Genomic DNA, 25,869 nt, shown 5'->3' with positions numbered 1-25,869 from the left:
ACCCAATTAGCTTCCCTAATGGGAAAGCTTTAATATGAATGTCATTAAAGCAAAATCCGTCCATTTTGTTGGGAGATTTAAGCAAAATGAAGGAAGTATTCCTATACATTTTTACAATATTTTCTACTACATAATGCATGTGAAAAAAAATATTTTTTCAAACAAAAAATTATTTTTTGACCAAAATTTGTACTTATTTTGGCTGTAACATCCAAACTATAACACCAATCTGTATGATTGCAGTCTCATTTGATACGCCGTGAAGTTTGGATCCACAACAATTTTTTATGTAGTTATATGACCACTAAATGCGCCTTAATTTTGAAAAAAGTAGACTTATATTCAATAATTTAGCAATTTTATGTACATTCCGCGAATTCTGTGTAACATTTTTCAGGTATTATGCAATCTACTCGCTGAAGTCACTTCGAGAGAACTTTTTTGTAACAATTGTGCTCATTAAAATAATTAGCGTTTTTATAATATTTTTTTCTTAAAAAGCGAATTAAAAGCGCCATAACTTTTGTCCGCAACAACCAAAAATTGGCTCGCGACCAGATTCGTACTGGGAATTTTTTTCTTAACCTACATATCAAAAATCGTTGATGTAGCGCGAAAAAAATTTATCCTTTTTTTCTGAAATGGAATATGAAATAATTGACAATATTCCTGATATACACTTTCATACGGGCAAAACGTGCCTCATCGAAATAATGGTTTTAGACCCCAAGTATGTTTGGACGAAATGTGTTTCAGACAATTTGGAGTTGATTGAGCAATGTCCGTCCGTCTGTCTGTCTGTCCGTCTGTCTGGCTGGCTGGTGCGCACGATAACTCTCGAACGGATGAACCGATTCGGTTCAAATTTAGGCTTTCGTAATATTTTGTCCAAACTTAGTTTAAGTTCGAAGATGAGCTATATCGGTCCACTTCTTCCGGTACCTCCCCCACAAAAGTTCCAGAATGTTCGGAAAATTTGAGGGCATGATAACTCTTGAAGGGAGTAACCGATTTGGTCCATACACATGCACATCGTTAAATTTCTACCAGACTTAGATAAGGTTCCAATATGGACTCAATCCGCCCACTCTTTCGGGTACCTCCCACACAAAATTTCGGATAAGTTCAGTTTAGGGCCTGCTTTCGAATCGCTTTGATTTTTGTTCCAACAACTTGTATTCACTTCCCCCCACACGACTGTACAAGATTCATCAGGGGCAAGTCCATACTTCCTGAGAAAATGGCCGGAAAGTTGCAAAAAGCCCCTATGACACCTTGTGTAGTGGTTGGAGCGCAAGATAACTCTTGAACGGATCTGTCGATTCGGTCCAAAATTTGGCCTTCGTAATATTTTATCAAAACATAGTTTATATTCGAAGATGGGCTATATCGGTCCACTCCTTCAGGTACCTCCCCCACAAAACTTCAAAATTGTTCCGAAAAATTTTGCGCACTATAACTCTTGAAGGGAGTGACCGCTGTAATCTATACTTTGCACATCCTAATATATCTGTCAGATATAGATCAGGTTCGAATATGGACTATATTTGTCTACTCCTTCTAGTACCTCTCACACAAAATTTCGGATAAGTTCACTTTAAGACCTGCTCTCGGATCACTTTGATTTTTGTTGAAGGAATTTGCATTCGATACCTCCATTACGACTGTAACAGTATTCTTGGGAAAACAGCCCGAAAGGTGTTAAAAACCCCTATGTCATCATATGTGGCGGTCGAACTGTTCAACCGATTTGGTCCAACATTGGGTCTTCGTCATATTATATCCAGTTAGTTTCATGGGCAATACCGGTCCACAACTTTCGGTACTTCTCCCCAATATTTAAAAAATTTCACTAAAATGCTAGGATGATATCACTTGAATAAGGCAACCAATTTGGTCCAAACTTTGGATATTTGGAATATTTTACAAAATTTTGTTTAACTTTTAAAATGGCCCTATCGGTCCTCCCTAAGGGTACCTGCCCTATAAAAGTTCAACATTTGTGTCTTAGTGCAGTTAATTCCTAATCCACATTTTTGCGGCAAGTTCAAATGTCCAAAAAGGGCCACAAAATTCTGAAGAGGCCTTAAATACATTCGATCGGACAAGTTTCTCTTCACATTGGCTGAGGGTATATATCTGTCGGCAAAGCCGACTGACACTTTTTTACTTGTTTTTAATAATTTGCATTGTGGATGATTTTAGACAACATTAATGTTTAAACAAGTAAGAAAAGTTTATAGTCGGACGGAGCCGACCATGGGATACCCTATACCACTATCCCTGGACAATCGCCCTCCACGGAACTTCTTTTCAATGATTGTAAAAATTTAATTATCAAATATCAGAGATGTAATGTATAATACTTATGACCAAAACCAAAAAGTTATCTAGCATGACAAAGACATTTTTGTAGCAGGAAAGGAACATTTAGTTCACACAAATTTTTACCAATTTCACACAAAAATTTCAGTCCATTTAACCCGCTAAGTATTATCTGATCTTCACGTTGGTTTGTACGCTTTTTCTTCTACAGAGCCGCTACAAAATTGGTTAAAATTATGTTTTTGGTCCATTTCATCCCCTAAACATTTCACGATCATCACCAAAAACTAAACATTTCTATTCTGGCCCGAACCTAACCTCCTTAAAAAATTCGTTACAATCGGTCCATAATTGCGGCCTTAAGCTTGTTTACAATTTTTAATGGACGGACACACATCGCTAAATCGCTTTATCTCGTCGAGATATGAATTTTGGCATACCAAATAAGGGGTCTAGGACGAATATTTCGTGGTTTTACATAAACTTTTGGAGAGACAATATGTAGCATGGGCTAAAAATGTGGTTCTCTACACAGAACCCATTATATATTAGGCAGTAGGCCCGTTATCTAGCAAACACTTTATTGCAATTTACATCAGAGGAAAGGTCAGTAGTTTTTTTCCGATATGTAGGCTACTTTGCGAAATATATATGTCCTCAAGGAATTAAATTATCGACCAAAAATAAATTTTTTATATTTTTCATACAAAAGTAGTGGTCCATTTCACCCGCTAAAGAATATCAGATTATCATTCAAAATTGTAGGCATCTTTTTCGACCTATACTCTTACCCGGTGCAAAATTTCGTGACTATTGATGTATAATTGCGACTTCTAGCGAGTTTATTATTACACTACAAACAAATAACGGAATATATTAGGCTGTAACTCTGTTATCTGATCATGCACACCAACATAATTGGCATCAATTGAAAGGTCAAGCGTTCCACTTTCAAGTATATCTCGCTTGTCCGGAATGTCACTTCCAGGAATTAAGATATAAGCTGTATATTAAAAATTTTCACAATTTTCACACAAAAGTTTTGGTCCATTTAACCCTCTAAATATTATCCGATCGCCATCTCAAATTGCAAGCTTCTCCTTTGTGATATACTCCTACCTTATTTAAAATTACGCGTTGATCGGACTTATATTGAGACCTACAGAGCCGCTAGAAAATTGGATAAATATTATGTTTTTGGTCCATTTCACCCCCTTAATATTTCACTATCATCACCAATAAGAATAGGGATCTATTCTGATCTGAACCCGACCTCCATACAAAATTTCGTGACGATCGGTCCATATTTACGGCCTGGAGCGTGTTTACAATTTATAATGGACGGACGGACGGACAGACACACATTTCAAAATCGCTTTATCTCGCCGAGATATGAAGATTGGTATACCACATTGGGGGTCTCCGACGAATATTTCGCGGTGTTACATGAATTTTTACCAAAACAAACTTATAATACCCTTTTCCACATTGTGGTATAGGGTATAAAAATTTTGAAATAAGTAATTAAACATCAAGAAAAATTAAATATTAATTCTCTCTTAAATTTGCCTCTCTCTCGATTTTGCTCAGCCTTGGTGTATACCCTCGTTAGCATAAATTCTGAGGGTATAAAAAAAAAGTAAACAAGTAAGAATACGTTAAGTTCGGCCGGACCGAACTTTTTATACCCTCTACCAAAATTAAATTGAAAGAGAATGAAATAATTAGTTTCCTTTCATCTACGAAAGTACTTAGCTCCGCCGCCGCGCCAAGGCTTATTCCTGAGAGCTGTAGAATTTGTTAACTGAAACAAAGACAAAATGCCAAATTTCAGCCATTTTGGGTTCATATTGGGGCCAAAGCCTTCAAAATACCGAAAATGTGGAAGTACCGCTCTATGGGGGTTATATGAACCCTATACCAACAAATTTCAGGTGGAACGTTTTATATCCTCAACGAAGACGAATTACCAAATTTCAACCATTTTGGTGGGATAATGAAGCTAAAACCTTCAAAATACAATGACAAACTTAATTAGAAGTAACACACAACACTTCTGACGTCTATATAATACGATGTACAAGAGTTTGAATCAAATCGGTTTCACCCTTCGAACGTTATGTTACGAACTTCTCAGTTTAGTTGGTGCCGGCAGGCTTTTTTGGAGCTTTTGGGACATTACCTCAAGAAGTAAGGGCTTAGCCCTAAAAAACTTGTACCGTCGTAATGGGGAAAATGAAAACGAATTGTTGCAACAAAATGTTGGACCCTAGAATTATCGTGCGCTCCAGCCACTAGACATGGCGTGATAGAGGTTTTTTAAATCTTTCAGGCTTTTTCTCAGGAAGTATGGACTTGCCCCAAATAACACTTGTACCGTCGTAATGGAGGCGGCGAATACAAATTGTTACAACAAAAATCAAAGCGATTCAAGAGCAGGCCCTAAACTAAACATTTCCGAAATTACACTGTGCAACAAAATGGAGCTCGAGGTCTGGGGGGTGGAAAATTCCATTTGGGGGTGAAAGCCCTTGATGAGTATATACAGAACCCCAAAGGGCAGATCCGCCGTGAGTCGAACTTTTGAGTTATAGCGTGATGAATTTGTCACTGGAGACCCTATAAGCCATCAGAAATTAGCGTTCTATCTTTGTTCGCTGTTGCTTTGCCTTATTTTTGATATGACATGTCTTTAGTCAAATCTAATGAGGAACTTTTTCGTAGAACATTTCGACTTTCTAACTCGCTTCCTTCCATGTCCCTTTCGTCCTTTATATCAAGAACCGCAATAAAAGTACCAGAAGATGACATTTTCAGCTTCGACATATTCTGCAAAAATGTCGCTCAGAAAATTTTAGGTACGACTCTCATTGACAACTAATCGATATTGTCGCGTTTTCATGGTCCTTTTTGCATTTACCCTGTTTTTGTTCAGAAAAAACTATGATTTGTGTTTTTGTTTATTCTGTATACATATTCCAACAACCAACAGAAAAACAAAATATATTTTTTTCTGAACAAAAACAGGGTAAATGCAAAAAGGACCATGAAAACGCGACAATATCGATTAGTTGTCAATGAGAGTCGTACCTAAAATTTTCTGAGCGACATTTTTGCAGAATATGTCGAAGCTGAAAAATGTTATCTTCTGGTACTTTTATTGCGGTTCTTGATATAAAGGACGAAAGGGACATGGAAGGAAGCGAGTTAGAAAGTCGAAATGTTCTACGAAAAAGTTCCTCATTAGATTTGACTGAAGACATGTCATATCAAAAATAAGGCAAAGCAACAGCGAACAAAGATAGAACGCTAATTTCTGATGGCTTATAGGGTCTCCAGTGAAAAATTCATCACGCCATAACTCAAAAGTTCGACTCACGGCGGATCTGCCCTATAGGGTTCTGTATATACTCATCAAGGGCTTTCACCCCCAAAAGGAATTTTCCACCCCCCAAAATTTCGGTTCACAGTGTTATGTGTGGGAGGTACCCAAAGACGTGGGCCGATAGAGTCCATATTGGAATCTCAACTATGTCTGGTTGAAATTTTGCGATGTTTAAAGAATGGACCAAATCGGTTACTCCCTTCTCCCAAAATAAGATATACTTTCAAATTGAGAGGAATGGGACGTTTCCGCTCATACAGCGCGTACTATTTTAGAGACCAATATGGCTTATCTTCGGACTTAAATTAACTTCGGACAAAATATTACGATGGCCAAATTTTGGACCGCGTCGGCAGATCCTCTCGAGAGTTATCGGGCGCTCCAAGAACTTTCAGGCTATTTTTCAGGAAGTAAGGGGGCAGCTAATATAAGTTGTTATAACAATAATCAAAGCGATTCGAGAGCATTTCTTAAACTGAAATTTTGTGTGGGAGGTACCCGAAAGAGTGGAATGATAGAGTCCGTATTGAAACGTCATATATGCCTGGTAGAAATTTCACGTTTCACTTCAAGAGTTATCGTGCGAACAATTTTCCGAACATTTTTGAACTTTTGTGGGGGAGGCACCAGAAGGAGTGGACCGATGTGACCCATCTTTGAACTTAAATTAAGTTCGGAAAAAATATTACGAAGTCCAAATTTTTGACCAAATCAGCTCATCCGTTCAAGAGTTATCATGCGCTCCAGCCAGACTGATGGACGGAAATTGCTAAATCGACACATATTATCTGAAACGGATTTCGTTTAAACATATTTAGGGTCTTAGCATCATGAACATTTTTTTTCATGAACATTTTTTTTCAACAAGTAAAGAGTTATCAGTCGGCTTGGCCGACAGAGATATACCCTCAGCATCGGCTAAAAAGATTATAAGTAACACGTAATACTTCTGATGTCTATATATTGCGATGAACAACGTGTGGTCCGAATCGGTTCCTCTCTTCGAGTGCTATCTAACATACTACTAGTTGAGTTGGTGTCGGCAGGTTTTTTTGAGCTTTTGGCCCATTATCTCAAAAAGTAAGGACTGGCCCCTTAAAAAACATGTACCGTCGTAATGGAGAAAGCGAATAGGAGTTGTTACAACAAGAATTAAAGGGATTCGAAGGCCAAATTTTTTACCAATTCGGCAGAAATTTCACGATATGTATGGACCTAGGCTGTTACTTCCTTCAAGGGTTACTGTGCACACAAATTTCTCTAACTTTTTCGAACTTTTGTGAAAAGGTACCTGAAGGAGTGGACCGATAGGGCTCATCTTCGAACTTGAATTAATTTTGGACAAAATATCACGAAGGCCCAAGGTCTACGGAAGCGCCCTTTCTTTCAGAAAGAGTCTATGGGAGCACCCTTTCTTTCAGAAAGGTGTAACGTGACAAATGTCACATACATACAACAACACCTGCGGTCTACCCTTACCAACACAGTAGCATGCACTCAACGGCACCTTCATCTACCCCAGTCATGCATTGAAGTCATTCGCTTGCTGTAATCAATGCAGAATAATTCTCGTACACTTCATGCCAGTTGAAGCTCAAGTATTTTAGTTTTCGTTGATGAAGGCAGCTTGCTACTGCTGGGGCTTACTATCCACCATGGTACTCTTTGATGGCAAGTTGCGTTTACAAATTTGGAAGGGACTACCCATTATGGCTGTCCCATTAATACATTGCACACAGTGAATTCTTGTTTACTGTCCCTCACAGAGACTTCGGTTTCCTTTCCCACACAGAGTCTTCGGCTTTCTGTCCCACACGGAAGCTTCGGCTTTCCGTCCCACACAGAGACTTTGGCTTTCTGTCACATAAGGAAGCTTCGCCTTTCTATCCCACAAAGGTTATTCGGTACACGAAAAAAAAACGGCTTCTCTAACATACAGTGGCGGCCATATAATTAAGAACGACATCGTATTAAAAAGTATTTGACTTGCTACGTTTCAAATATTTGAATATTTATATGGAACAAAATTTGTAAATAAAGTACAGGGTAAGCACTTTCAAATAAAGCCAAAACATGTTTCAATTCTCCCTCGTTTATACGAAAGAAACCATGATTTATTAAAATAGTCATAAATCGACCTGGCCACATAATTAAGAACGATATAAGTAAAGGTTACTTTAAGGTAATTTTCATACACAATATGTGAATATATCGTTATGTATTTTAGAAATCGGTTACTTTGATTCATTTTTAGTATCAAATGTCCTTCAATGGTACATATTATTGAGTCTAACTTTGATAATTATGGCATACCTAACGTTTTCACAAATTTGCCCATAATTTGACGAATTTATTTTATTTTTGGGATCTAAAGCCACAGTTTTGGCTTCCTCTCATTCCCTCGATGACGCTCTAAACGATACCCTGTGGTTGTCGTTCCATAGTCGGCGCTTATTTACCCTTAATTTGGGTTTTACCCCACTTCTTTGAGTCCTTTACGAGGGAATTGTCTGGGAAATAGTTTCGTATGAGCCATTTCCACCTTATAAATAGGTAGGATTGTTGTCTGCAAGTAGTAGACAGGAAATGAAACAATAACATAACGTCTATACAAAAATTGGAAGAATTCCACACCGAATATTACATTTATTAACATAATGTTTTGAATGACCGAATGCCACAATAATTTTGTGTATGTATATCAGACATTAGTTTATACAAAAGTTGTATTTTCATCCATAAAAATTATTGATTTGACTGGTTTTGATATTAATATGAGCTTCATTGATTAAAAAGTCTTATATAACTATGCCTACCACACCCACAAAGACATTGTGCAATGAAGGCTTTCAAAATATTAAACCTTTCATTTTTGTTCGGTGTACCGTTAGGCCAATTTTTTGTACAAAACAAAACTATTTTTTTATTTCCTGTCTACTACCTGCAGACAACAATCCTACCGATTTATAAGGTGGAAATGGCTCATACGAAACTATTTCCCAGACAATTCCCTCGTAAAGGACTCAAAGAAGTGGGGTAAAACCCAATTTAAGGGTAAATAAGCGACGACTATGGAACGACAACCACAGGGTATCGTTTAGAGCGTCATCGAGGGAATGAGAGGAAGCCAAAACTGTGGCTTTAGATCCCAAAAATAAAATAAATTCATCAAATTATGGGCAAATTTGTGAAAACGTTAGGTATGCCCTAATTATCAAACTTAGACTCAATAATATGTACCATTGAAGGACATTTGATACTAAAAATGAATCCAAGTAACCGATTTCTAAAATACATAACGATATATTCACATATTGTGTATGAAAATTACCTTAAAGTAACCTTTACTTATATCGTTCTTAATTATGTGGCCAGGTCGATTTATGACTATTTTAATAAATCATGGTTTCTTTCGTATAAACGAGGGAGAATTAAAGCATGTTTTGGCTTTATTTGAAAGTGCTTTCCCTGTACTTTATTTACAAATTTTGTTCCATATAAATTTTCAAATATTTGGAACGTAGCAAGTCAAATACTTTTTAATACGATGTCGTTCTTAATTATATGGCCGCCACTGTATGTCCCAAACATATTTTGCAGCAAACATATATATGTTTACAACAGTCCCAAACATAATAAATGTTTGGGTCTGCATATATATATGTTTGGGTGCAAAGAAAGATATATTTGGGTGGAAACAATTTTATGTTTGGGTGCAAAAAAGTACAAACCCAAAAGGCACAAAACAAAAAAACAAACACATGCACCAGTGGGCGCTTACTGAGAGCAAGGGAGCCTAAAATTAAATGTAAAACACTTTGAAATGTTTGCTCACTTGCTCTCAGTAAGAACTCACTGGCTATCTCTATAGTATACACACAAATGTTGAGGTTGTTTATTGAAAGGAAAAAGAACAACAAACACATAGGTACATACAAAATTCCAAAGAAATGCATAGCAAACTTTAATAAAAGAAAAACTGATTGAAATAATTTGTAAATAGTCACACTTTTAGAAAGGAAAAATATATAGAAACGTAGTTGAACGCTTCTCCTTAGTTGTGAAATAAAACAAATTGTCCACATAGTTGAAATCATCAGCGGGGAATCGGCATCTAGAATCAAATGATTATGTAATGTACTCGTATTTAATAAATATGGATATGCCATATTTCAAATATACATAAGTATGTATGTAATTAAATGCGACTTCTTCCTTGTCCAATAAAATAATTCCATTCAACTTTCCGATTCAATTATAAAACGTATTGGGCATTTAATTTACTAAAAAGCACAATTTCTTTAAGAAAACACAAAACACTGATTTATTCACTCACTTTACCGTCTTTACAAAGGCATCTAAAACACTGAAGAAAGAAAAAAATATAATTCATATCATTTCTTCTTTTCTTCGTCGCCTGCTAAGTTGGTTAACAACAACAAAACAAGAAACACACGAGTTTGTCGCAATGCCACCAAAGCCCCCTGCTTCGCTTCTACGTCTTCTATTACACAATACACACAACTCTTTATTATAAAACAGCACTCCACAGCCGCGAGAGCGCTGTTATTACTCTCGTTGACAAACATCCTCTCTCCACCCATGAAAAAAATGTTCTAACATAAAAAATATGTTTTACCCAAACATATCAAATTGAGATATGTTACAAAATGTTGCAAACATATATTTGTTTGCAACCGGTCCCAAACATATATCACCAATATTTTTGAAAATTTAACATAGCTGAAGCCAAGGTTTACCCTTTTAGAATACGAGACTTGTGGTTCTATATTATACAAATTAGATGTTTTTGGATAAAATGAAATGTTTTTGGACATGGCAAAAAATATTGGCCATAAAAGATAATTTGCATGGAAGCTGTGGCTATATTTGTGTTAAACAAGTGAGCCAAGGCTATAGTCGGGTCGGGGCCGACTATGTAATACCCTACACCACTACCCCTGTGCATAAGCTTTGCACTGGTAAACATTTCTTTTAGGCAATATAAACCGACTACCACCTTTGTCTTTGGGACCCCCATAAGGAACCAAAATTTCGACCTGTAGCTTGATTGCAAAAAATGGAAGAATTGGATGCACTACCGACTATTGTGGTATCTCCCTTGTTTGACCACCTTCGCCAACTTGCTTTACACCACTGTAAAGGTAATATTTTCTTCTTCCATTGACAGACTTTGCCGTTGGAATACCCCTACTAGAAGCAAATATTTTCACAAAGAATAAAACTTTTTAATTTGTCTCCAAATGAGTTTTTCCCCATTCCGACCCCTAAATATTATCCGACTATCACCAAAATCATTAGGCTTCTTCCTATGTGGGACCCGCATCAACTCCCTAAAAATTCGTGACGATCCGATCAAAATTGCGACCTGTAGCGTGATTACAAACAAATCGGAAAATGGGATGCATTACCGACTATAGCGATATCTATGTTGTTTGAGCAGCTACGACAACCTACTTTACATCGTTGTAAAGGTGATATCTTCTACTATCCTTGCCAGGTTTTGCTTTTGATATACCTCTTAAAGAAACAGAGATATTGGCTTTGAAATAAAACGTAGACCTTTTCTCCAAATAAGTTTTTGCCCATTCCGACCCCTGAATATTATCCGACCATCATTAAAATCAGTAGGCTTCTTCTTCTGAGGGACCCCCATTAACCCCTAAAATTTCGTGACGATCCGATCAAAATTGCGACCTGTGGCGTGATTACAAAAAAAATCGGAAAATGGTATGCATTATCGACTATTGCCATATCTCTGCTATTTGACCACCTATGACAACCTAATTTACATCGTTGTAAAGGTGATATTTTCTACTTTCCTTGCCAGATTTTGCTTTTGATATACCTCTTAAAGAAACAGAGATATTGGCTTTGAAATAAAACGTTGACCTTTCTCGAAATAAGTGTTTGTCCATTCCGACCCCTAAATATTATCCGACCATCACCAAAATCAATATGCTCTTCATCTGTGAGACCCCCATTAACCCTAAAATTTTCGTGACGATCCGATCAAAATTGCGACCTGTAGCGTGATTTCCAAACAAATAGAAAAATGGGATGTATTACTGACTATTGCGATATCTCCGTTATTTGGTTACCAACGCCGACCTAGTTTGCATCATTGTAAAGACGAGATCTTCTACTTTCATAGTCAGGCTTTGCTTTTGGAAAATTTTCAACCAAAGCTGTGATATTTGTCAATATAATTAAAATCGCAAAAATGAAAATTGGGGTTTTATTTGCTACTATTGCAATATCTTCGTTGTTTGATCACCTACGAGCACCTACTTTACATCATTAGAAAGGTGATATTTTCTGCTTTCATTGTCAGGTTGTGCTTTTGGTATACCCCATATAGAAGCTGAGATATTGGCTTTGAAAAAAAGGTTGTATTTTTATCCACCTAAGTTTTTTGCCCTTTCCGACCCCTAAATATTATCCGAACATCACCAAAATCAATAGGCTTCTTCCCCTCCGGGACCCCCATCAACATCCAAAATTTCGTGACGATCCGATCAAAATTGCGACCTGTAGCGTGATTACAAGGTTTAGATGGACAGACGGACGGACGGACTGACGGACGGACACACATAGCCAGATCGACTCAGCTCGTCGAGACATTCATTTTGGTATATATAAGTATGGGTATACGACCATTATTTCGATGCGTTACAAACTTTTTGGCCAAAACCAACACCACATAGTGGTGTAGGGTATAAAAATGGGTTGAAGCCACCATGTCTTTTTTTGTTTTCTCTCGATTTGTGAGTAAACCACACTTCTCTCGATTTTCCTGTCAAAGTAAAAGTAGAAGCAAACTAAATAAGGATCATCTCACTTATGAATTACTTTTCAAAATTTGAACTGCTTCTACCATTAAATGATGCTGACATTTTGAAGCCAGATTTACAGTGTTTTTTCAAATTTTCTTTTAATTTCATTCCGCAAACAGGTTTTTCAAAAAATCATATATAGGATTGTAGTACTTGCGATTCTGAGTTATTTGATACGACTAATGTGAATGTAGTCTGCACAGCTTCATAGTAATCTACATCCAAATGCGGAAATTTTGTGCGAACATTTTTGTAAAAAACATATTTTTCGGGCCTAATTTTAACAATTGTCATTCGATTTCCTCGTACTTGATTGCACATTTTAGTTTTTTAGTTAGTTACAAGAAAGTCCAAAGTAGAAAAATCACCTAAAATTGTTTTTGGAAATATCGCGTATTTTATCGCGTTTGCTGCGGTTCGTTTCCACTGCAATGAAACAACTAATTCAGCATCTTCGTTTTAGCGGAAACAGAGATTTGAAAACTTTACTGATAAGGGAGCTACATTCATTTTATCCCAAAAATAGTGTGTGATGCTACATCCACGGTTCTTAATTGATAGCCTTGAAATAGATATATATCGATGTAGATTTTCATGGTGGACATTGAAATCGGATGCGGACAAAAATTGTATGCACATTGCGCAAATTAGCGATATTTTATAGGTTTTTTAATGCAAAGATGCAGCAGATGCTACATCTTAGAGTCAAAATTATATTTCGAAAAATATATACAACTTAATAGATATGGTCTTGCTGTACATGAAAATCACGTGCGGACAAAATGATTTTGATAATTACGCGATTTACACGTATTTTAAAATGCATATAAATTAAAATGGGTTATTTGAGCTCTATTTCCATTTCAGAAGCTTTGAGATATATCCTCATCAACCCAATTACCTTCCCTAATGGAAAAGCTTTAATATGAATGTCAATAAAGCAAAATCCGTATGTTTTATTGGGAGATTTAAGCAAAATGAAGGAAGTATTCCTATAGATTTTTACAATATTTTCTACTACATAATGCATGTGAAAAAATATTTTTTCAAACAAAAAATAATTTTTTTGACCAAAATATGTGTTTATTTTGGCTGTAACGTCCAAACTATAACACCAATCTGTATGATTGTAGTCTCATTTGATTCGCCGTGAAGTTTGGATCCACAACAATTTTTTATGTAATTTTATGACCACTAAATCGGCCTTAATTTCGAAAAAAGTAGACTTATATTCAATAATTTATCAATTTTATGTACATTCCGCGAATTCTGTGTAACATTTTGCAGGTATTATGCAATCTACTCGCTGAAGTCACTTCGAGAGAACTTTTTTGTAACAATTGTGCTCATTAAAATAATTAGCGTTTTTATAATATTTTCTTTCTTAAAAAGCGAAAAAAAAGCGTCATAGCTTTTGTCCGCAACAACCAATAATTGGCTCGCGACCAGATTCGTACTGGGAATTTTTTTCTTTACCTACATATCAAAAATCGTTGATGTAGCGCGAAAAAAAATTATCCTTTTTTTCTGAAATGGAATATGAAATAATTGACAATATTCGTGATATATGTTTGGATCCAAACATATTTCTAACATAAATTTTTCTGCGTGTAGTCTGCCATCCACAGGAACGTCGGTTCCCTGTTTATAGAGATACGCAGTTGCTTGTACGAGATCGTAGGCGTAACTATTGTAGCGTTAGCTAGTTATCACACCGTCGTACCCAATCGTCATCACACGAGCTCCCGAAATCATCAATCAACACATTCCCGATCATCACTAATTCGTAGAATTAACCAACTTCTTCATTCCCGTTCATCTACAACTGTCATCGATAACCGTCGTTCATCAGGCGAGTTCAGGATCATCGTCAGCCGAGTTTCCGAATTCCATCATATCGTCATCAGCCGAATGATCAGCAATCAACACGTTCCCGATCATCGTTCATCGACAGCTGTAATCGATCGTCGTCGTTCATCAGCCGAGTTCACGATCATCGTTAGCCGAGTTTCCGAATTCCATCATATCGTCGTCAACCGAATGATTAGCAATCAACACGTTCCGATCATCGTTAAATCGTAGAACCCGAACTCCAACAAGCTTCGCCGCCACAACCAAGGCAGAACCCGATTGTCAACCCGCTTCGACTCCACGATTATCAATCAGGCTAGTCGTTCCCGATCATCAACGCAGTTCGTCATTAACGAACATCGTCGATACTGAAACATCAATCAACATCATCGTTCCTGATCATTCCTAGAGTTAGTCACCCTTTTCACCGGCCTCTCTACAAGCCTTTCATTGAATTAGAACATACTAGTACTTAGATCAATAAACACCCGACGCGATTCGACTTATCCCAGCCGACGAGAAAACCACGTTACAAAGGGTCTATGGAAGCACTCCTTCTTTCAAAAAAGGTGTATAGTAGCACCCCTTCATTCAGAAAGGGTCTATGGAACCACCCTTTTTTAACGAAAGGGTGTATAGGAGCACCCTTTTTCCAGAAAGGGTCTTTAGAAGCACCCTTCCTTTCAGAAAGGGTCTATAGAAGCAATCTTCCTTTCACAAAGGGTTTATAGACGCAGCCTTTCTTTCATTATTTCTTTCAGAAAGGGTCTAAAGAAGCATACTACCTTTCAGAAAGGGTCTATAGAAGCACCTTTCGTTTAAAAAGGGTCTATAGAAGCACCCTTCTTTTCAAAAGGATCTATGGAAGCACCCCTCCATTCAGAAAGGGTCTTTAGAAGCACATTTCCTTTAAAAAGGGTCTATAGAAGCACCCTTCTTTTCAGAAGGATCTATAGAAGCACCCCTCAATTCAGAAAGGGTCTTTAGAAACACATTTCCTTTAAAAAGGCACTATAGAAGCATCCTTCTTTTCAGAAGGATCTATAGAAGCACCTTCCTTTCAGATGGATCTATAGAAGCACCTTCCTTTCTGAAAGAGTCTATAGAAGCACCTTTCCTTTCAGAAAGGGTCTATTGACGCAACTTTTTTTATTATTTCTTTCAGAAAGGGTTTATAGAAGGACACTTCCTTTCAGTATTGGTCTTTAGGAACACTTTTCGTTTAAGAATGGGCGTGTAGGAACACACTTCCTTCTATAGAAGCACCTTTCATGTCAGAAACGTTCTATAGAAGCAACCTTCCTTTCAGAAAGGGCCTATAGAAGCACCCTTCCTTTCAGAAAGGGCCTATAGAAGCACCCTTCCTTTCAGAAGTGTCTATAGAAGCACCCTTCCTTTCAGAGAGGGTCTACAGAAGCACCCTTCCTTTCGGAAGGGATCTATTGACGAAACCTTGCTTTCATTATTTATTTCAGAAAGGGTCTATAGGAATACCCTTCCTTCCGCAAAGGGTCTATAGAAGCACTTTTCTTTTCAGAATGGGTCTATAGGAACACCCTTCTCTCCAGATAGCGTATATAGAAGCACACTTCTTTCTAAAAAGGGTCTATAAAAGCACCCTTCCTTCCAGAAAGGGTCTATAGGAGCAACCCCCTTTCAGAAAGGGTCCATAGAAACGCCCTTCTTCCCAGAAAGGTTCTTCAGAAGCACATTTCCTTTCAGAAAGTGTCTATAGAAGCACATTTCCTTTCAGAAAGTGTCTATAGAAGCACCCTTTCTTTCAGAAAGGGTCTATAGAAGCACCCTGCCTTTCAGAAAGGGCCTATAGAAGCACCCCTCCATTCAAAATGGGTATTTTTAAGCATCTTTCCTTAAAAAGGGTCTATTGACGCAAACTTTTTTCAATATTTCTATCAGAAAGGGTCTATGGAAGGACACTTTCTTTCAGAATTGGTCTTTAGGAACACCTTTCCTTTAAGAATGGGTCTGTAGGAACACCATTCCTTCTTTAGAAGCTCCTTTCCTTTCAGAATGGGTTTATAGAAGCACCTTTTCTTTCAGAAAGGGTATATAGAAACACCATTCCTTCCAGAAAGGGTCTATAGAAGCACACCTCCTTTCAGAAAGGGTCTATAGAAGCACCCTGCCTTTCAGAAAGTGTCTATAGAAGCACCCTTACTTTCAGAAAAGGTATATATAAGCACCCTTCCTTTCAGAAAAGGTCTATAGAAGCACCCTTCCTTTCAGAAATTGTTTGTAGAAGCACCCTTCCTTTCAAAAAGTGTCTATAGAAGCACCCTTACTCTTGAAAAGACTTTGTAACTCACTTTCCTAACCGTATATCTCTGGTAAATGTTGTTTTTTGTATATCTCTGGTAAATGTTTTTTGTTAAATTAAAAATGAAAGTATTTTGTTCGGTATTCAAAAGATATTGTCTTTATTTGAGGGGTCAATCAATCCTAGTGCTTAAGCACGTTGTAGGCGGCGTCTGCGGCGCACTACACGGCGTTTGCCGGCCTTCTTGACTTTCTTACTGACACGACGCAATTTGTTCTTAAGCTTCTTAATTTGAGTGCGGTTCTTCAAGGTGCGAGTACGCTTGCGAAGTTGACGAATGCGGCGGATCAAACGTTTTTGTTGTTTGCGTTGTTTACGCAATTTGCGCACTTTCCTGATACGTTGTTGGCGCAAACGGCGCTTGTGAAGGCGTCTTTGTTTCTTGGCGATTTTCTTGACTTTCTTGGAGCCACGTCTGCGGAGCTTAGACTTTTGTTTGCGCAAGCGACGACGAAGTTTTTGAGTGACACGGCGAAGACGTTTTTTGGTAGCACGGTGTTGTTTACGTTGCTTGCGTTGTTTGCGAAGAGCGCGACGTCTTTGTCTGCGCAACTTGTTAATGCGTCTACGGCGTTGCATTCTCATGCGACGTCTCAAGAGGGCGGGGTGAGGACGAGCTGCACGGCCCATTTCTGTGGAATCGGCAACAGCATTATCATTTTCATGGGCAATTTCGTTATTGTCGTGGGCAATCAATTCGTTGTCATCTTCGTCATCATCATTGTCTTCGTCAGCATCATTGACTTCATGATCTTCATTGGCCTCTTTAATGTTGCGTTCCTTTCCAACTTTGGCAGTAGGCGAGGCAGTGCCAGTAGCTGTGGTTCCAGTAGCAGTAGGTGAGGCAGGGGCAGTAGCAGTAGGTGAGGCAGGGGCAGTAGTGGCAGTAGGAGAGGCAGGCGCAGTGGTAGTAGGCGAGGCAGGGGCAGTAGGTGATGTGGCTGTGGGTGAGGTGGCAGTTGCAGTTGGTGAGGCTGCAGTGGGTGAAGTAGCTGTTGGTGAAGTGGTTGCTGGAGAAGTCGTGGGTGAGGTCGCTGCTGTTGTAGGTGAGGTTGCTGTTGGTGATGTAGTAGCTGTAGACGTTGTGGCTGGTGTTGTTCCAGAGGATGTACCGGTTGCAGTTCCTGTAGCTGTACCAGTTGCAGTACCTGTGCCAGTGGTGGTACCAGTGGCTGTACCGGTGGCAGTACCAGTAGCTGTTACTGTTGGTGATGGAGGAAGAACTGCAGTTGGTGGTAAAAGAGTTGTGGTAGTGGTTGTTCCTTTCAACAAAGACAATTTGTTGAAGAAATCAGCATGACGACCCTCGGCCTGTTGGGGATGTTTGGCAAAGAGTTTGTAACCCTTGATTTCTTTGGCATCTGTAAATGCATACAAAACAGTTTTAGACTGCCCCCAAAAATACTTCAACCCAATGCTGCAAATACTTACCGGCCAATTGCAGGGTAACTGCTGTACCCAGCAATAAAATAACAAGACAGCTCTTGATGTTCATTTCGCTACCTCCCTATTTGTGGCGAAATGTTATCCTCGAATTGTATCTATGACAATTGGTTAACTTTTCGCAATTCGATTGTTTGAAGACCGAATGACGATGAGTGAATGATGATTGTTACCTTTCTCCGGTCAGTTTATATTCACAAAGTATTTTTGGCGACGGCCAATAGAAAGAAAAAGAAAGCCTACAAATATGACCTCAGCATCAACCTCTATGTCACAGTTCCAAAGAAAGTTTACATCAATGCTGCCGTTGATGTTGTTGTTTTTATGTTAATATTACAAGAACAATCATTGTGATCCAGAACTATGAGATCGAGATCAACCATCCAAGCTCGCATATTGGTCAAATGTCGCTGATTACAAAAGATTGCATATTAATTCAAATTCCCCTCTATGCCCGGTTGGCTCTGTTTAGCTGTTGTTGAAACGTTCGCCGTTGTTGTAATGTAAATTTACACATTAGCATCATTCGAATTATTGTTGTTGTTATATTACTTGGATGGGTCACTAACCCGGGTTATTAGTTTTGATTATCTTATATTAAGCATTCATATTTGATATTTTGTGATGCTGTGTCGCTGTTAATATATTTTATTCAGTTACAACGAAATCCAAAACTTGTGCAAATTTTTATTTTAAATATAAATATTTATGGCGAAAGTCTAACAGAATTAATAATTTTAAACATCAGATAAGCATGTTCAACGTTTCCTAACAATATGTGTTTCTCCTGCGTAATTTGGTATTTTTGCCAGCCATGTTCAAGAAGTCGTATCATAAGAAGTAATCTTGCTGCACCCAAAAGTAAAAATTCTTACAGAAATTAGTGCTATACTTGTTTTCACAACTGAGAGACACACTAAGCCTCTGTGCATTGGAACTTTCATCTACGGTCAGATCGAATGTATTTAGGGTATTTTCAGTATTTTGTGGTATTGTCGAATATTTGTACTTGCGACGAAACTGTGGATTAGGATTAAAGTTCAAAAGTGTTGCAGATGAGGTACTTAAAAGAATTGACCGATATAGTAATATCTGTTCGATAGATATCGCGCCCACTAGTCATTTCGTATAACTTTTGGACCGGTATGCCAGTACGCATGGACTTGTCCACGGAAAACATAATATCGTTGTAAACTGGACCACAATACATCGGTATATATTTCTAAAGGATCTCGAATAGACCTTAGACTGCATTTAGACTTAAGGTACCTCCATTTTAGAAGTTAAACTAAATTTGGACAAAATATTAGGAGATCCAAAGTTTGGAGCAAATTTGTTCAAGAGATATCGTGCATACCATTTAAGCGGACATTTTTAAAATATTCTGGGGAAGTTCGTGAAGTTGTGAACCGGTAGGCAAAATATGACGAAGCCCAAATTTTGGACCATATCGGTTGATCGTGAGTTATCGTGCTCTCCAGTCACTACATATGGTGCCATAGGAATTTTTTACACCTTTAGGGCTGTTTTCTCAAGAAGTATGGACTTGACCCTAATTGAGGCAGCGAATACAAGTTTCTTCAACAAAAATCAAAGTGTTTCGAGAGCAGGTTTTAAAGTGAACTTATCCGTGGGGGGGTACCCGAAGGAATGGACAAATATAGTCCATATTCAAACCTGATCTATATCTGTTAGATATATTAGGATGTATAAAGTATGGACCAAATCGGTCACGCCCTTCAAGAGTTATCGTGCGAAAAAATTTTCCGAACATTTTTGAACTTTTGTGGGGGAGTTACCTGAAGGAGTGGACCGATATGGCTTATCTTCGAACTTAAACTATGTTTGGACAAAATATTATGCAGTCCAAATTTTGGACCAAATCGGTTGATCCGTTCGAAAGTTACCCTGCACTCCAACCACTACACACGGTGTCATAGTTTTTTTCTTTTTCAAATTTCATGCTATTTTCATTGGAAGTATCAACTTGCCCCTTATGAAACTAGTACCGTCGTATGTGGGACAGTGAATACAAGTTGTTGCAGCAAAAATTAAAGCGATTCGACAGCAGTTCCTAAACTAAACTTTTCCAAAATGTTGTGTGGGGGTACCCGAAGGAGTGGACCGATTGAGTCCATATTGGAACCCAATCTAAGTCTGGTAGAAATTTCACGATGTGCAAAATTTGGACCAAATCGGTTACACCCTTCAAGAGTTATTGGGTGCACAAATTGTCCGAACATTTTCGAACTTTTGTGGGAGGTACCGGAAGGAGTGGACTGATATAACCCATCTTCGAACTTAAACTAAGTTTGGACAAAATATTAAGAAAGCCAAATTTTGGACCAAATCGGTTCATCCGTTCGAGAGTTATCGTGCGCACCAACCAGCCAGACAGATGGACATTGCTAAATCGACTCCAAATTGTCTGAAACGGATTTCGTTCAAACGTACTTGGGGTCTAAAACCTATTATTTCGATGAGACACATTTTGCCCGTATGAAAGTGTATATATCCACGTTAGCATAAATGCTGAGGGTATAATTAGAGATTTTCTGCACTCTGGTTTTTAATTGCCATTTTGAAGAGTTTTATCTTCTCTAAGCAGTACGTTACATGTTGGTGTCTTTTTCATAGGCAGTTCAAGTCGAAGATAGACTATAAAACGTAACTATGAGGAATTCAACTAAAATGGTTACCCAAACTAAACCGTGTGGTCACGAAACTTCTCCAGAAAAAACTGTAAACATATATAGGTGGGAGTATATATCTCGTATCTACCCAGTAGTCGGGGCTTCTTTTGTGCAATAAGGAACACCGCAAAGCTATCATCCCATTTTGACCTTAAAAAAAATCCATGTTACCGGTTTAAAAATTTAGATATGTACATCTCTTCTAAAGCTGTGTACACATTGTCAGTTTTGAATGACAGATTTGTTGTTGCGTGCTACTGTGGCCGTTCATTTTTGTCATTCATCATGCAACGGACGGTTGGACAGTTATCGATAATTGCAAAAATCGTCATTCAAAACTGACAATGTGAACTGTACTTAAACATTTCAAATTTTTCGAAACCCTGCTTATTTTTGGCATTTTTCGCCGTTCTTAAGGAGAAAAGTCTTACAAACATCACTAATTTTGGAGAAAAAAATATTTTAAAATGAGAAAAAATGATTATATTACCAGCGGATGACCTTCATATCTCGAGGAAAAGCAATTTTTAGATGTGCGTCGCAATTTTTAGATGCAGGTCGCAATTATTGACCATTCTTTACAAAATTTTGTATGGAGGTCGGGTTCAGACCAGAATAGATCCTTAGAGTTTTTGGCGAAGATCGTAAAATATTTAGTGGGTGAAATTGACCAAAAACAAAATATTTATCAAATTTTGTAGCGGCTCTGTAGGTCGCAATGGTAGTCTGATCGGCGCGAAATTTTTATATAAGGTTTGGGTTTACGACATAGAAGTGGCTTGCAATTTAACATGATGATCAGAAAATATTTACCGGGTTAAATTGACCAGAGCTTTTATGTGAAAATTGTTTTTGTTGTTAGTGAAATTACTATATGGGCAATATTTCTAAAAATTTAACATAGTTGAAGCCAAGGTTTACCCTTTAATAACTCGCGAAATGTGGTTGTATATTTTACAAATTAAATACTGTCGGATAATATGAAACGTTTTTAGGTTTGGAAAAAAAATATTGGCCTTAAAAGTTAATTAGCGTGGAAGCTGTGGCTACATTTATGTTAAATAATGGATAAAAATGTGTTGAAGCCAACGTGTCCTTTTTGTTTTCGCTCGATTTGTGATTAAAAAACACTTCTCACGATTTTACTGTCAAAGTAAAAGTAGAAGCCAACTAAATAAGGGTAATCTCACTAATGTATTTCATATCAAAATTTGATCTGTTTTACCATGAAATGATGCTGACATTTTGAAGCCAGATTTACAGTGTTTTTTGAAAATTTCTTCTAATTTCATTCCGCAAACAGGTTTTTCAAAAAATCATATACAGGATTGTAGAACTCGCGATTCTGAGTATTTTGATGTGTCGTGAATGTAGTCTACACTGTTTCACAGAAATCTGTATCCAAATACGAAAATTTTGTGCGAACAAGTTTCTAAAAATCATATTTTTCGGGCCTAGTTATACCCTACACTACTATGTGGAAAGGGTATTATAAGTTTGTTTTGGTAAAAATTCATGTAACACCGCGAAATATTCGTCGGAGACCCCCAATGTGGTATGTGTCCGTCCGTCCGTGTGTCCGTCTGTCCATTATAAATTGTAATCAAACTCCAGGACGCAATTATGGACCGAACGCCACAAAATTTGGTATGGTGGTCGGTTTCTCATCAGAATTGATCGCTATTTTAATTGGTGATGATCGTGAAATATTTAGCGGGTGAAACGGACCAAAAACAAAATTTTTTTCCGATTTTGTAGATGCTCTGTAGGTTGCAATAATAGGCAGATCGCCTCGAAATTTTAAATAAATGAAGAAATGACGAAGAAGACGCTTGCAATTTCAGATAATTTTTAGGGGGTTAAATGGACCAAAACTTTTGTGTGAAAATTGTGAAAATTTTTAATATACAGCTTCCTGGAAGAGACATTCCGGGCAAGTAAGCTATACATGGAAGAGGAACGCTTGACCTTTTGATTGATGTCCATTGTGTTGGTGTACATGATAGGATAACAGAGTTACAGCCTAATATACCCTATTATTTGTTTGTAGTGTAATCATAAACACGCTAGAGGTCGCAATTATAGCGCAATAATCACGAATTTTTGGAAGATGCTTACAATTTTGTATGATGATCGGATATTGTTTAGCGGGTAAAATGGACCATTACTTTTGTATGGAAAATATAAACATTTTAGAGTTGGTCCATATTTAAAATCTTGGAGGGCATATACCACCAAATTAGCCTAGATATGAAAAAAGAACTGACCTTTCCACTGATACAAATTATAAGTTTGGTAGATAACGGGTCTACTGCCTAATATAAATGGGTTTTCTGTAGAGAACCACATGCTATAAATTGTCTCTATCATGACAGAGAAATTCCCAGCTTGTGCATTATTGCAAATTACGTGGAGCCCAAGCGTATTTATTGTTCAATTGGTTTTTTATACATATCGCACCAGTTCAACAAAAGGATAGTAACTATTATTTTTAACTTTTTATTAAGAAAATGAATTACCCTACCCACTGTAAAAATTTGCCATTACTTTGTCTATCCTTTCGTCAAAAATACCGGTATTCCACTTTTCAAGTCTTCATCGCCACCTTTTTTCAAAATGTACTCGGTTTCGCTACCGTAAACGTTTTTTGAAATATTAATTTTGGTGAATTTGAAGGCACCCGCTAACCTCCTCCTGGCGTATAATTTTGGGATTTACACATACAAAAATTTACCGCCAAGTCCAAACGGCTTGCACTAAGACACCACTTCACAGTGGTCCCACTTGTATGGAAAGGAGTGCCAAAAATAGTTCTAATCGAGTTAACGTCTCGAAATTTTAATCATAGTTTTATAACGTGCCCAAAAGGGAGAAAAACAAATTTAATGGATATAGGTCCAGATTTGGGTGTAGCCCCCATTTTTTATATTTTGACGATTTTAGCCAAATTTTCCAGTCGAATTGGCTGTAATTTTGCATTTTGTGTTCTGAGGGAACAACATACAACCTTGCAGGAAATGTTCAATAGAGGTCCACGTTTAGGTATAGCTCCCATATAAACGTACCTCTCTATATTCGGTATTTGAAGATTTTAGCCAGATTTTCTAACCGAGTTGGCAGCAATTTTGTATTTTGTCTTCGGAGGGAATATCGTACGTCCGTGCAAAAAATGTTCAATATAGGTACTTGTTAAGGTATAGCTTCCATATAAACGTACCTCCCGATTTTCGGAATTTTGGCGATTTTACAGGCGTGGTGTAAGGGGAATAACTTACAGGGTGGCAGATGGTGGCAGCTGGATTTATTTTTATCGTAAACTAGAGAATTTCCCCTGTATTTAAAAAATATTGACTTGCCCTTACAGGGCCAACATTAGTAAAACTCAACATACATTTATAGCAATGATATTAAAAATAGCACAAAAAGTCATTTACAAAGAATTTATTCTTAAGGAACTTAGAAAACGAATTTTGAAATTGTTTTTTCGTAAGAATATTGTCAATGTCATAAGCTTCATTTTGGAAATTGTACATTTACCTCTTAATTATACCCTCAGCATTTATGCTAACGAGGGTATATACACTTTCATACGGGCAAAATGTGCCTAATCGAAATAATGGTTTTAGACCCCAAGTATGTTTGGACCAAATGTGTTTCAGACAATTTGGAGTCGATTGAGCAATGTCCGTCTGCCTGTCTGTCTGTCTGGCTGGCTGGCTGGAGCGCACGATAACTCTCGAACGGATCAACCGATTCGGTTCAAATTTTAGCTTTCGTAATATTTTACACTAACTTAGTTTAAGTTCGAAGATTGGCTATATCGGACCACTCCTTCCGCTACCTCCCCCACAAAAGTTCGAAAACGTTCAGAAAAATTGTGCGCACGATAACACTTGAAGGGAGTAACAGATTTGTTCCATACTTTGACCATCGTGAAATGTGTACCATGTACCTCCTACACAAAATTTCGGAAAAGTTCAGTTTAGGGCCATCTCTTGAATCGCTTTGATTTTTGTTTTAGCAACTTCTATTCACTGCCCTCCATACGACGGTACAACTTTCATCAGGGGCAAGTCCATACTTCCTGAGAAAATAGCCTGAAAGTTGCAAAAAAAAAAACCCCTATGACACCGTGTGAGGTGGTTGGAGCGCAAGATAACTCTCGAACGGATCTGCCGATTCGGTCCAAAATTGGCCTTTTGTCCAAACATAGTTTAAGTGTGAACATAAGCTATATCGGTCCACTCCTTCAGGTACCTCCCCCACAAAAGCTCAACAATTTTCGGAAAAATTGTTCGTACGGTAACTCTTGAAGGGAGTGGCCGAATTGGTCTATACTTTACACATCCTAATATATCTACTAGATATAGATCAGGTTCCAATATGGACTATATTTGTCCACTCAATCCGTTACCTCCCACACAATATGTCGGATAAGTTCACTTTAAGACGTGATATCAAATCAATTTGATTTTTGTTGAAGCAACTTGCATTCGCTGCCTCAATTACGATGGTAAAAGTTTTTTTATGGGCAAGTCCATACTTCTTGAGCAAACAGCCCGAAGAGTGTAAAACCCCCCTATGGCACCATATGTTGTGGCTGGAGATCCACTTCCAAAACTATCAATGTCGATCTATTCCTTTTAGTATCTCCTCCGCAAAACTTTTGATCTTTAACAACATTTTTCTCGCTTCAAACGCCCAAAATTTTTAAAACTCCCTAAATACATACGTATTTCAATATATACACAGGCTGAGGGTATATCTATGTCGGCAAAGCCGACTTATACTTTTTTATTTGTTTTTTTTTTTTTTATTTTATAATTTCACTCATAAGCTACGAATGCTTTGCGAAACTTTTTTCGTTTTTAAGGTACCACATACAAATCTCAACTTCTTCTACTTAATTTGGCGTATTACCAATGTAAATTGGGAAAAATAAAACTGGATAATAAAAATTTAATGTGTTTAGAGAAT

The sequence above is a fragment of the Musca autumnalis genome, unplaced genomic scaffold, assembly GCF_047663935.1.
Source record: "Musca autumnalis isolate F117 unplaced genomic scaffold, ASM4766393v1 scaffold_3, whole genome shotgun sequence".
Taxonomy (NCBI): Eukaryota; Metazoa; Arthropoda; class Insecta; order Diptera; family Muscidae; genus Musca; species Musca autumnalis.
The sequence above is the reverse complement of the archived record's forward strand: the minus strand, read 5'-3'. Positions refer to the sequence as shown.